We start from the raw sequence: 11778 nt of genomic DNA on the forward strand, positions 1-11778 counted from the left end.
CCTCTCAGGAGCTCAGTTATTCCTTGGTTGTGAAGAGACATTTTCCTCTTATCATCAATTAATATTTTATGGGTTGCTGGTTCTTTATATTACCCTCCACCCCAAACAGTTTACTTCTTGAACCCTTTCCCCTCCCCCGTCCCCTGCTTCCCAGGGGCTTGCCCACTCCTCCCAGTGAGATGTGCATTGCACATGGCAAGTTGCTACTAATGCAGCTCATCGCTTCCAATCATTGAAGGCAGCCACTCGTGGCCACTTAAGAGCAGCCCTCAAAACTCATGATCTGAATGAGAAAAAGGAACTGAGTCTTACCTAGCTCTGAGTTTTCTTTTAGCTCCTCCAATGCACCACTCAACTCAACCTCACAGAGCTATGTCACTTCTTCCCAGGACAGTGCTCCATCCCCTACAATCCCCAACATCTAACTTGGTCTCATGCTTCTGGTCTCAACATAAACTTTATGACTTCAGGGAGACCTTTGTTACCTTTGCACATACTCACTAAGTTGGCATCCTGTGTGTTATGCTCCCATAACACCCAGAGCCTCCACTTTTTTTTTTTTTTTTTTTTGTGGTACGCGGGCCTCTCACTGTTGCAGCCTCTCCCACTGCGGAGCACAGGCTCCGGACGCGCAGGCTCAGTGGCCATGGCTCACAGGCCCAGCCGTTCCGCGGCATGTGGGATCCTCCCAGACCGGGGCACAAACCCGTGTCCCCTGCATCGGCAGGTGGACTCCCAACCACTGCGCCACCAGGGAAGCCCCAGAACCTCCACTTTGATGGCAGCCAGTACAAATGATCCAGCTTCTGTAACAACACCATCACTTATCAGGTTGTCTTCCACACCACACTGTAAAGATCACAGGGTCTGGATCATTGTTGTTTTGCCAGTGGATAGCAAATGTTTATCAAATGATTGAATAAAGGCAAAGATCATGTTTGATTCTTTCTTATATCTGCCATAACATCTAGTAGAGTAAATGAAATATAATAATAAATATTCAATAAAATGCTCATAGATTGAATGCAAGAATAAGAACACTGAGGATCAGCTGAATTCGGCACTACCCCAAATCAAGTGGGAAAATCCTTCCTACAATGGTTGTTGTCTGATCTCTCAGTGGGCTTCTTGCCTTGCTTCTTGGTTCAGATAAAAGCTAGAAAGGACAGCACTACAGGAAAAAAAAAAAATGTAATACGCAATGGAGACCAAACTGTCACAGTCAGAAGTAACATTCTTGGGATTCCCTGGCAGTCCAGTGGTTAGGACTCCCCAGCTTTCACTGCCAAGGGTCTGGGTTCAAGTCCTAGTAGGGGAACTTCCCACAAACTGGGCAGCATGGCCAAAAAAGAGAAAAAGTAACATTCTCATTTTCTTTCAACTTCTGCCATTGAACATCCCCCCATTCCCCAAGAGGGAAAGATCACTGGAAGCACAGCCATTAAAAAAATGTTACCCTGGTATGATTTTTTACAAGATATGTGCTACTGAAATTCCCATTCATGAATATGTGGCTAATACTGACTAATGGGAAATGTAAAAGGAAGAAAGCTAAGGTTTTTTAAAGCACATCCATTGAAATTAGGGTCATATGTAAGAAATTTGTTTAAAAATTTTTTTCTGAGCCACATCCAAAACTCCAGAGGGCATATTAAATAATGAAAGTGTAAACTATTGGGATTTGGTACTTGTTAGTATGTTGGCACAGTACGTAACTCCCTGGGTGGTTTAAAAAATCAAGAAAACTTTTTCCTCTTCCTTTTTCTAGAAGTTTCCAAAATTAAAACAGTTTTCTTTTCTTTGTGGAATAATACAAGCTAACCAAATTATACTCTAATGTTTTCATTCAATGGCTTGGACAGTCATGAAAATGCTTGTTTGGGGAGTTGCCTATACAGAAGCAGAAAGAAAGGGCCATATCAAGAGGATTTTAAAAAAAAGATAAAACGAAAAATTCCAAGGATTGTCACAATCTGATCTGCATAAATAAAAGATAATGGCTTCAGTGAGCTGGCCAAGCGTTTTGTGGACTGATCGGTCTGTGGAGAGCCATGTCTGAGAGGCTGCAGGTCATTATGGCAGGATAAAGCCTATTTCTCATTTATATTAAAGAATCTTGCCTGTTAAGGGCTTGATTTGGACCTCAGACACAAATGCGCACAGGGCTGCACACCTAGTTAAGTCAATTGCTACATATGCGTTCTCTCCCTAATACACACACAGAGTTTATCATTCACAACTCAACCATTACCCCTAATGTTCTTTTCTTGATTTAGAAAGGATAACTGTTAGGTAGATCAGAAGGACTCATATTAGGGGAATTGGATCATAAAATTTGCTCTTGACATAGAAATTTTTTTCTAATGTTGTATAGAAAATGCTAATTTTCTCCCCCTTAAACAAGACTTGCTACATCAGAAGAAGATAAAATGGTTTCTGTTTTTGCTTTTACTACCGAGCTTGCGCACCTCAGCTAGAGCCTGCGTGCTGCAAACTACAGAGACCACACACTCTGGAACCCATGCACCACAGCTACAGAGCCCACGCGCCCTGGAGCCCCTGCGTCACAAAGAGAGAAGAGAAAACCCGCACGCCACAACTAGAGAGAAGCCCTCGCACTGCAACGAAAGATCCCGCATGCCTCAAAAAAGATCCCACATGCCACAACTAAGACACAATGCAGCCAAAAATAAATAAACAATAAATAAATCTTTTATATAGAGAGATATATAGATGATACAATAAACAAAGACTGACTACAAGAATGGATAAACATGGAATAAGAAACCAAGGAGAGGGTTTCCCTGGTGGTGCAGTGGTTAAGAATCCGCCTGCCAATGCAAGAGACACGGGTTCAAGCTCTGGCTGGGAAGATCCCACATGCCACGGAGCGACTAAGCCCGTGCATCACAACTACTGAGCCTGAGCTCTAGAGCCTGCAAGCCACAACTACTGAGCCCACGTGCCACAACTACTGAAGCCTGAGCGCCTAGAGCCCATGCTCCGCAACAAGAGAAGCCACGACAATGAGAAGCTCACGCACCGCAACAAAGAGTAGCTCCTGCTTACCGCAACTAGAGAAAGCCTGCGCACAGCAACGAAGACCCAACACAGCCAAAAATAAATAAATAGATTAAAAAAAAAAAAGACCAAGGAGAGTCATGACTCCTTGGGTCTGAAGGAGAACCATGGGTATAGTTGAAAGGCTTCCTTAGGCTGGGCCTCACAAGGTGCCTGTAGCTTTAGTGGGGTCCCCACTTTATAGGTCTGCAGGTTTAGAAATTCAATGTGTCACCTCCCCCAGGCACAATCAGGCCTGCCTGAACTGATTTACATCAACAATAATAAAAATTATTATTATTTAAACACTGGTTTCCAAATAAAAAGCCAATGGATTAATTTATGAGGCAATAATCTTATGCAGGAACGTTCTGGACAGAAGATTAGAGCTCTGGTCCTGATCTACCTAGTTTCCTCCTCTGAGACTCCTTGTGAATCACTTGGAGTTTCTGGATGTTGGTTTTCTTAATCATATCAGAGAGGTATTAAGAGTTAATTCAAACCAATGAGAAAATAGTTCAATAGATAAATGGGCAAAAGACAAGAATAGAGGACAGCGTAGTATGGTGCTATTGCTTTCAAAGAATGTCTGGGCAACTTGGGAGTCCCCCGATCTATCAATAATGGGGACACGTACCAAGAAATTCCACAGCATAGATGCTGGGATTATCTGAGAGAATATGAACAAAAGGCTAATTTTGCAGAGTATTGCTAAATTTGTGACCTGCAGAGATCATAAACGTTTTATGGGAAGGTACTACCTAATGCAATGGTTTTCAATGGGAATGCTGCTGCCCCCTAGGGGAGGATTTGGAAATTGGGGAAAAGGCTAGTTGTCACAATGATTGGGGCACTACTGGCATTTAGTTAGCAGGAAGCAGGGGTACTACAATGCACAAGATAGTTCTGCACAAGGAAGAAATTTTGCACAACATTGCATGAATGAAGCTATATCTATAATGATCTAATTTTGCTTTAAATATAGATATATATAGCATACATGTAGAATTACTTGGCCAGTTTTAATATGCCCTGACTTTCTAGGATGGTAACTGCAAAGTAAATGAAGGAAAAATTATAGTTTATTATTATTAGATTTTATCAAGCGTTTTCACAGTTTCGAAAATTTTTGCCACACATGATATTTGAGTCCACAATAGGACAGCTGTATCAGTCTGCATTCATGGCTATGAGATTCATGGTGATTCTACATACAGGGGCAAACATCTTTTTAGAACAAATTATTTTCCTTTGTTTCTTATAATAAATTTAGGTCATTGTTTTAATACTTATAGTCAAGATATTACAAATATTTGTTATATAAAAGGGGAGCATTGTGTATGACAGTGTTGAGAACACTGATCTAAGGCAAAGATAATCTGTATGGTAAAAAAGAATTAAGGGGAGTTTTCAACAAATATGAATGGGAAGAATTGTACTTTCTGGGAACAGGTAAAATTTTGTCTGCTTTCTGGGGACAAAAATTTGAAGGGAGAAAGTGGGAGGAGAAGTATGACTGGCCCCTGAAGACATAGTAAATATGTAGCCATCCCAGGGAGATGGAAAGTTAAGCTAAAGGCAGGTGCCTCTGGACCTATTTCCCCTTTGGAATCCTGGAGAGATGACACTTTGCACTATGCCCTTACCCAGAACATGGTAATCACAGAATAGAAATGACAGTGGGGCACATAGAGACAGCAAGCCAGAAATGGTGGCCCTGAGATTCCGGTGGCTCCATTTGGAGGCTGTGGAAGGGATACAGACATTCACAGTCTGTACTCTCAGTGAGGGAGCCATTTCACAGCCCAGAGCAGCAAGTGAGAAGGTGAGCCACAGGTCACCCTACCAAGGACACAGTGACCCTGAAGCAGAGGCTGTGGTGCAGATGGTTGAAGCCCAGCCAGATGGAAGCTGTGGCTGAGATCAACAGAGTGCAGTACTGCAGAGCTGGGGGAAGGACCCTGACTGTGCCAAGGGAATACATCACAGCAGCAGAGTCATCAGGACCAAGCCACCAGGTGAACAGGGAACATCCAAAACAGCCAGCATTCAGACCCAAGACCCAATCCCCTTGCCACAAGGTCAATGTTCCCCAATATCCAGAAGCTGCTCCACATAGGGCAACAAGGAGCAGAGACAGCCAGAAAGCCTGAGTTATCACCCAGAAGTGGTGGAGTTAACCTACAAGAAACTGTTGCCCTGCAGAGATGCAGATAGTTTGAATGGCCAAGTTTCAGCCTACCCCTCACCAAAAATTCCTACCATCACTAGACCAGACACTACTCAGCAAAGTAAAAAATAAAGAAGCATCCCTCGGCTTCTTTGCCGCCCTTCTCCACCCAGAGCCTGTGGCACCTGCCTCCACCTCCAGGCCCCTGACGCTCTCTTTCTCTCCCACTTCTTCACGGACTCACTTCATTCCTGTAGCAGGAGAACACGATGGAGAAGCCAGCAAAACTTGGAGTTCATCCACAGTGTGAGTTTCCTCCCTGATGACCTGCCGGATCCTTTCCAGACAGATGTTGGGAGATGTCCAGAGAACTTCACTGAAAGCCACAGGACACAGTGAGAAGGCAGCCGTCTTCAAGCCAGAAGGAGAGCTCTCACCAGGAACCAAATCAGCCGGCACTTTGATCTTGGACTTCCAGCCTTCAGAACTTGAGAAATAAATGTCTGTTGAAAGAAAAGAAGGAAAGAAAGAAAGAGAGAGAGAGAGAGAGAGAGAGAGAGAGAGAGAGAGAGAGAGAGAGAGAGAAAGAAAGAAAGAAAGAAAGAAAGAAAGAAAGAAAGAAAGAAAGAAAGAAAGAAAGAAAGAAAGAAAGGAAAGGAAGGAAGGAAGGAAGGAAGGAAGGAAGGAAGGAAGGAAGGAAGGAAGGAAGGAAAGAAAGAAAGAAGCTACAAGTTTTTGGATACATCTCAGTTTTCCAAGTACCACAGTTTTATCCTTCTCTGGAGTGTTCCTCTCCTTTTCATGTGCATCAGAAATTGTTCATCCCAAACGTGGACTGCAGGAACCAGAACCAAATGTAAGTCCAGCTCAGAGCATTACATTTATCATGAATCTAAGCCTATTAAAATAAAAACAAGAATAAGCATGCCATCTACTGGCATGGAAAGCAGTGAGGGCTCTAACAAATCTGCATGTGGTTTAAATGGAAAAAAGATACAGAAGGTAAACAAGTTTTTTATTACTTTTTTTGTGAAACGGTGATAACAGCCAGAGAATGGAGAGTTCAATATAAGTAGTATTGAGAGAACTGGTCACAAATAAATAAATTTTTTTTCAACTGATAAATCTTTTACCTTCATTTCTCAATTTTGTATTTGCTACTACAGGCCCCAACTGGACACAAAAGAGGTAAATACAGTGATACAAAAAAGTTTTGTTTTACTGATCTAGCAAGCTGTTTTCAAAGCAATCTAACCTTGCCCTCTATCCAATCTTTTAAAAGAAGTATTGATAAATTCGTTTGCCTATGTAAACAGAATGATAGAGAATGTGACTCTATTTGGCTGTTTTCATTTTCTATATATGGCATTGTATTGAATATTTTTTCATATTTTTATAGAAGGCAAAACAGAGACTGATGAACTGGATTTGTCACTATTGATTACAATTTATATGATCATTTGTATGAATTTTCCACAGTTGTCTGGTGAAAAAAAATTTATAAATTTTTTCATAAATTTATTTATTTTACTTCTGGCTGTGTTGGGTCTTCATTGCTGCGCGCGGGGACTTTCTCTAGTTGCGGAGAGCAGGGGCTACTCTTTGTTGTGGTGCGTAGGCTTCTCATTTCAGTGGCTTCTCTTGTTGCAGAGCATGGGCTCTAGGTGCGCGGGATTCAGTAGTTGCAGCACGCGGGCTCAGTAGCTGTGGCTCGCAGGCTCTAGAGCACAGGCTCAGTAGTTGTGGCACACAGGCTTAGTTGCTCCGCGGCATGTGGGATCTTCCCGGACCAGGGCTTGAACCCGTGTCCCCTGCACTGGCAGGTGAATTCTTAACCACTGCGCCACCAGGAAAGCCCAATTCGAATTTTTAAACTTTTTAAATTGAACCATTTATTTCTAACCATTTATTTAGTATCTGGAAAATCTATTCAAACCACGATATTTTATTAGGTTCTTGATAATGATTCATTAAAATGTCTACAATGTCAAGGTTCATTTCACTGCATACAAATATCCAATTGTTCCAGCACTATTTGTTTTTTTTTCACTTCTACAACAAATATTTATTTATTTATTTATTTATTTATTTATTTATTTATTTATTTATTTTAACCAGCACTATTTGTTGAAAACATTATCTTTTTCCCCAATTGCCTTGGCACACTTGTTGAACACCAACTGTCCATATGTGTGTGGGTTTAATTTCTGTGTTCTCTATTCTGTACCATTAATGTATTTGCTTATCTATATACCAATTCCACATTTTCTTTATTACTATAGCTTTACAGTAAGTCTTGATATAAGGTAGTGTAAGTCATTCAAATTTGTTCTTTTTAAACTTGTTTTGGCTACTTTAGGTCCTTTCCATATAAATTTTAAAATCAGCTTGTTGATTTTTATTTTAAAAAGGCTGCTGGGATCCTTATTGGGATCAATTTGGGGAGAACTGACACCTTAACAGTATTGAGTCTTCTGATCCATGTAATTTTCCATTTATTTAAGTCTTTTAAAAATTTTGCTAAGCAATGATTTGTAGTACAAATTTTAATTCAAAATGAATCATAGGGTTTCCCTGGTGACGCAGTAGTTGAGAGTCCACCTGCCGATGCAGGGGACACGGGTTCGTGCCCCGGTCGGGGAAGATCCCACATGCCGCGGAGTGGCTGGGCCCGTGTGCCATGGCCGCTGAGCCTGCGCGTCCGGAGCCTGTGCTCCACAACGGGAGAGGCCACAACAGAGAGAGGCCCGCGTACCGCAAAAAAAAAAAAAAAAAAAAAAAAAAAAAGAATCATAGACCTAAATGTAATGTTTAAAATTACAAAAATTCTTGAAGAAAACATAGAAAAATTCTTAGTGATCCTAGGTTTAGGAAACAGTTCTTAAATAGGACACACACAAAAATCACAAACTGTAAGATAAAATAATAAGTTGATGTTATCAAAATTAAAATGTTCTTCAAAAGACACTATTACAAAAAACAAAGAGCAAACTTCAGACTGGGAGTAAACATTTGCAAAGCATGTATATGAAAAAAAGTGCATCTACATTATATAAAGAATTCTTACAACTCAATCAGAAGACAACTCACTTTTATAAATGGGTAAAAAATGTGAACAAGTATATAATCAAAGGAGATATACAGATGACAAATAAGCACATTAAAAGATGTCCAACATTAGTCATTAGTGAATTGTACATTAAAACCACAAAGAGATCTCACCACATTGCCATTAGAATGGCTAAAAGACTCTCCATACCAAGTGTTGGTGAGGATGGGCAGCTACTGGAACTTCCAAATACTCTTGGAGGGAATATAAAATTGTACAATCGATTTGGAAAACAGTTTGACAGTTTTAAAAGTTAAACATACACCCATCATACAACTCAGCAATTCTGTTCTTAGGCATTCCTAAGAGAAATGAAAGCCTATGTCTACACAAAAACTGGCATAGAAATGTTCATAGCAGTTTTATCCTGTTAGCCCAAACTAGAAACAACCCAAATGTCCATCAACTGATGAATGGATAAATAAGTTATGGTATATCTATACAATAGATTACTACTCAGCAATAAAAAGAAATGAATTTTCTCAGAAATAAGAAAGAATAAGCTATTGCCACATACAGCAACAGAGACAAACCCAAAATAATTATGCTGAAATAAGCCAAACAAAAAGGAGTACACATCATATTATTCCATTTATATAATATTCCATAACATGCAAACAAAACTACAGTGATGCAAAGCGGATCAGTAGTTTCCCAGGGATTGGAAGGAGGTTGGAGAAGGGAGCAAGGGAGAGATTACAAAAAGGCACAAAGAAACTTCTAGGGCTGTAGATACGTTCATTTATCTTTACTGTGGTGATTGTTTCATGGGTGTATACATATGTCAAAACTCATCAAAGTCTACATTTTAAATATGTGCAGTTAATTGCATGTCAATTATACCTCAATAAAGCTGTAAAAATAATGTCACTCAGTTGTGGCAAAAAGCTGGTTAGATAAAATATTAATTTTTAAATGTTTTATTGTTCTTTACTTTGAGGAATTTACTTTTGCCTTGGTGTTTCTGGCATTTTAATTGTCAGTGACATTATTGGCACAGTAGTAATAGAGCAGACATTATACTCTTGTACCTATGCAAAAGGTAGAGTGGCAGAGTAATGTGATTGCATTTACCAGCTGGACCCACCCTCCCAACTAAAAATAAATCTGTCACTGAACTCTACCTTTATTTTCAATATGTTAATTAAGAGTTCACAGATTATCTCCACACCTGAGTCTGAGCATTCAATTATTAAATCTATCTATGCTGATAGATGTGAAAATGAAACATTCAGCAACTCTAACTATGGTTCTTAATGATCAAGTTGATTGTGCATATTAAAACACAACCAAACACAAAAACGCAGCTCAACCTGAAATAATTGCTAATTATGTTAGTGTAAAAATAAAACCACTTCCCCTCTACCTAGAGTTAGCCATGTTAACGACGGCAAAGAAGAGCTTTCACATCTTCCTACAGTTTGCTTCCTTTCCATAGCAACTGGGCCTGCTTCCCTTCACTGAGAATCAGGTTAATAACAGTAAGTAGGGATTTTTCATTTGGTCACATGGTTATGAGAGGTGAAAGGAGAAGTTTCACCTATTGGGGTTTAAAAAGGAGAGTTTAAAAGTGGCCTAGAACAGCATTGCAATGATACTGTAACTGGTTGGATACCTTATAAGGCATGAGAGCTCATGTGGACCCTTTCCCTCCATCCCAACAAGAAAGTTTTTCAGTCTCAAAAGATTGTACTCATTTTAAAATGTCTTCAAATCTTCAGAATAGATACGCTTAATCTCTTTTAGAAATACCATTTTCAGCCAGAGCTCCCATGACTGAAGTTCCAGCCAACTCTAAGGAAAACTCTTTAAGGATCAATGAACTTATGCTTTTGGTTTTCTCTCACAATGTTCTCTCGTTTCAGAGTCCATTCCCAGCTCTTTCTAAGTCCTACCCATGGACACTTTGTTGGGACTTCACAGTCTGGCTGCCAAGAATGACTCTTCCTGGGAAGTCCCAGGGAACAGTTTGATGAGCATGGTTTTGAGGGGCTCCAAAAGGCCCACCTCCCTGCTCACCCAGGGCCTGAGTTCAATAAATACCTGTTAAATGAATGTATAAATAGATCTCAGACATAAACAAACTGGGCTGAAAACCTTACATTTAGAATCCAAAATTGGGTTAGACCCAACAGGTGAGAATATTGTCTCCAAAAACAGAGAATATCTATTTCAAGGGTCATTGTGTGAATTAAATGAGATTTCTGTGGGTAATTACCTCTAATAGGCAATATCTGCAGGAGAAGAATCTTAGAGAATATCAAGACAATAAAACATAATCACAGAAGTTTGGAGCAACTTGTGAAAGTCACTCAGCTCATGATGAAAAGAAGCAGGTTGGAACTCACATATTCCTGCTCCCAGATCAGTGCTCTGCACTTGAGAATATCACCATGGAACTCCAGGAATCCCATGGAACTTCACAGTAAATCGAAGAGCTTCAGGGTAAAGGAGATACAAAATGGACAGATTTCAGTGGGGGGTGTGAGAAAAAGAAAGCAGGAAAGAGCATATTTTAGCTTTTAGTTTCATCTATTGTCTGTCTCTCCCCACTATAATTTCTCTATTGTTTGCAACATACAAAACACTGCATTAGGCATTTTATATAGGTTGACCTCTTTTGATTTGCACAGTGGCTCTCTGAAATAGAGATTCTTATCCTGTTTTAATAATAAGGAAACAGACTCCAGGAAGCTGAATAACTTGCCCAAGACTGCCAGTATACGCTGGAGCAAGAGTTACAGCTCAGGTCTGTCACATCCAAGGTCCATTCTTTTTCACCTTGTGACACAGACTCTTTATGGTGGTCAGATGAAACCCTCAGACAAGCATGCCAGCCAAAGGCCTCTATCGTAAACACTCACTCCTCGTTTTGCACATAAGAAGTTGTTTCTTCAAGATGTCCCTATTGAAATTCTAACCCTGAAAGTGGAGAAATGTCAGTACTTCTTTGGGGTGAATTAGATGACAAGTAAAAAGGGAACCTGTGACATGGGCATAGTATTTAGGGTAGGAGCCTGCAATGTGTAGAACAGAAAATCAAGGATTACAGAAACACCCAGGGCACTGAGGGGCATAAACACATGTTTCACAAACTTCATTTTTCCCAGAGATAAACTAGAACTCATTCAAGGAAAACCATACATATATCACTGCTTCATTCCTCAATTATAGAATTTATCACATGACATAGTAATATATCTGTTAATAAATACACTGTTGTCTTTTTTCACTAGACTGTGAGTCTCTTGAATCCGGGCAATGGAGGGTGATAAAAAAGGAACATTTTTTCTTTTCTCCTGGCTTCAAACACAGACAGTACTACCTTAAATAACACTATTGCAATGGGATTTTAAAGTGATTACTGCATATCATAGTAACTAATGTCCCAGTTTAGAGCCATGGGTGATTGGTTCAATACCAAACGACAGTGAATTCT

Source organism: Lagenorhynchus albirostris, chromosome 18, assembly GCF_949774975.1.
Source record: "Lagenorhynchus albirostris chromosome 18, mLagAlb1.1, whole genome shotgun sequence".
NCBI lineage: Eukaryota > Metazoa > Chordata > Mammalia > Artiodactyla > Delphinidae > Lagenorhynchus > Lagenorhynchus albirostris.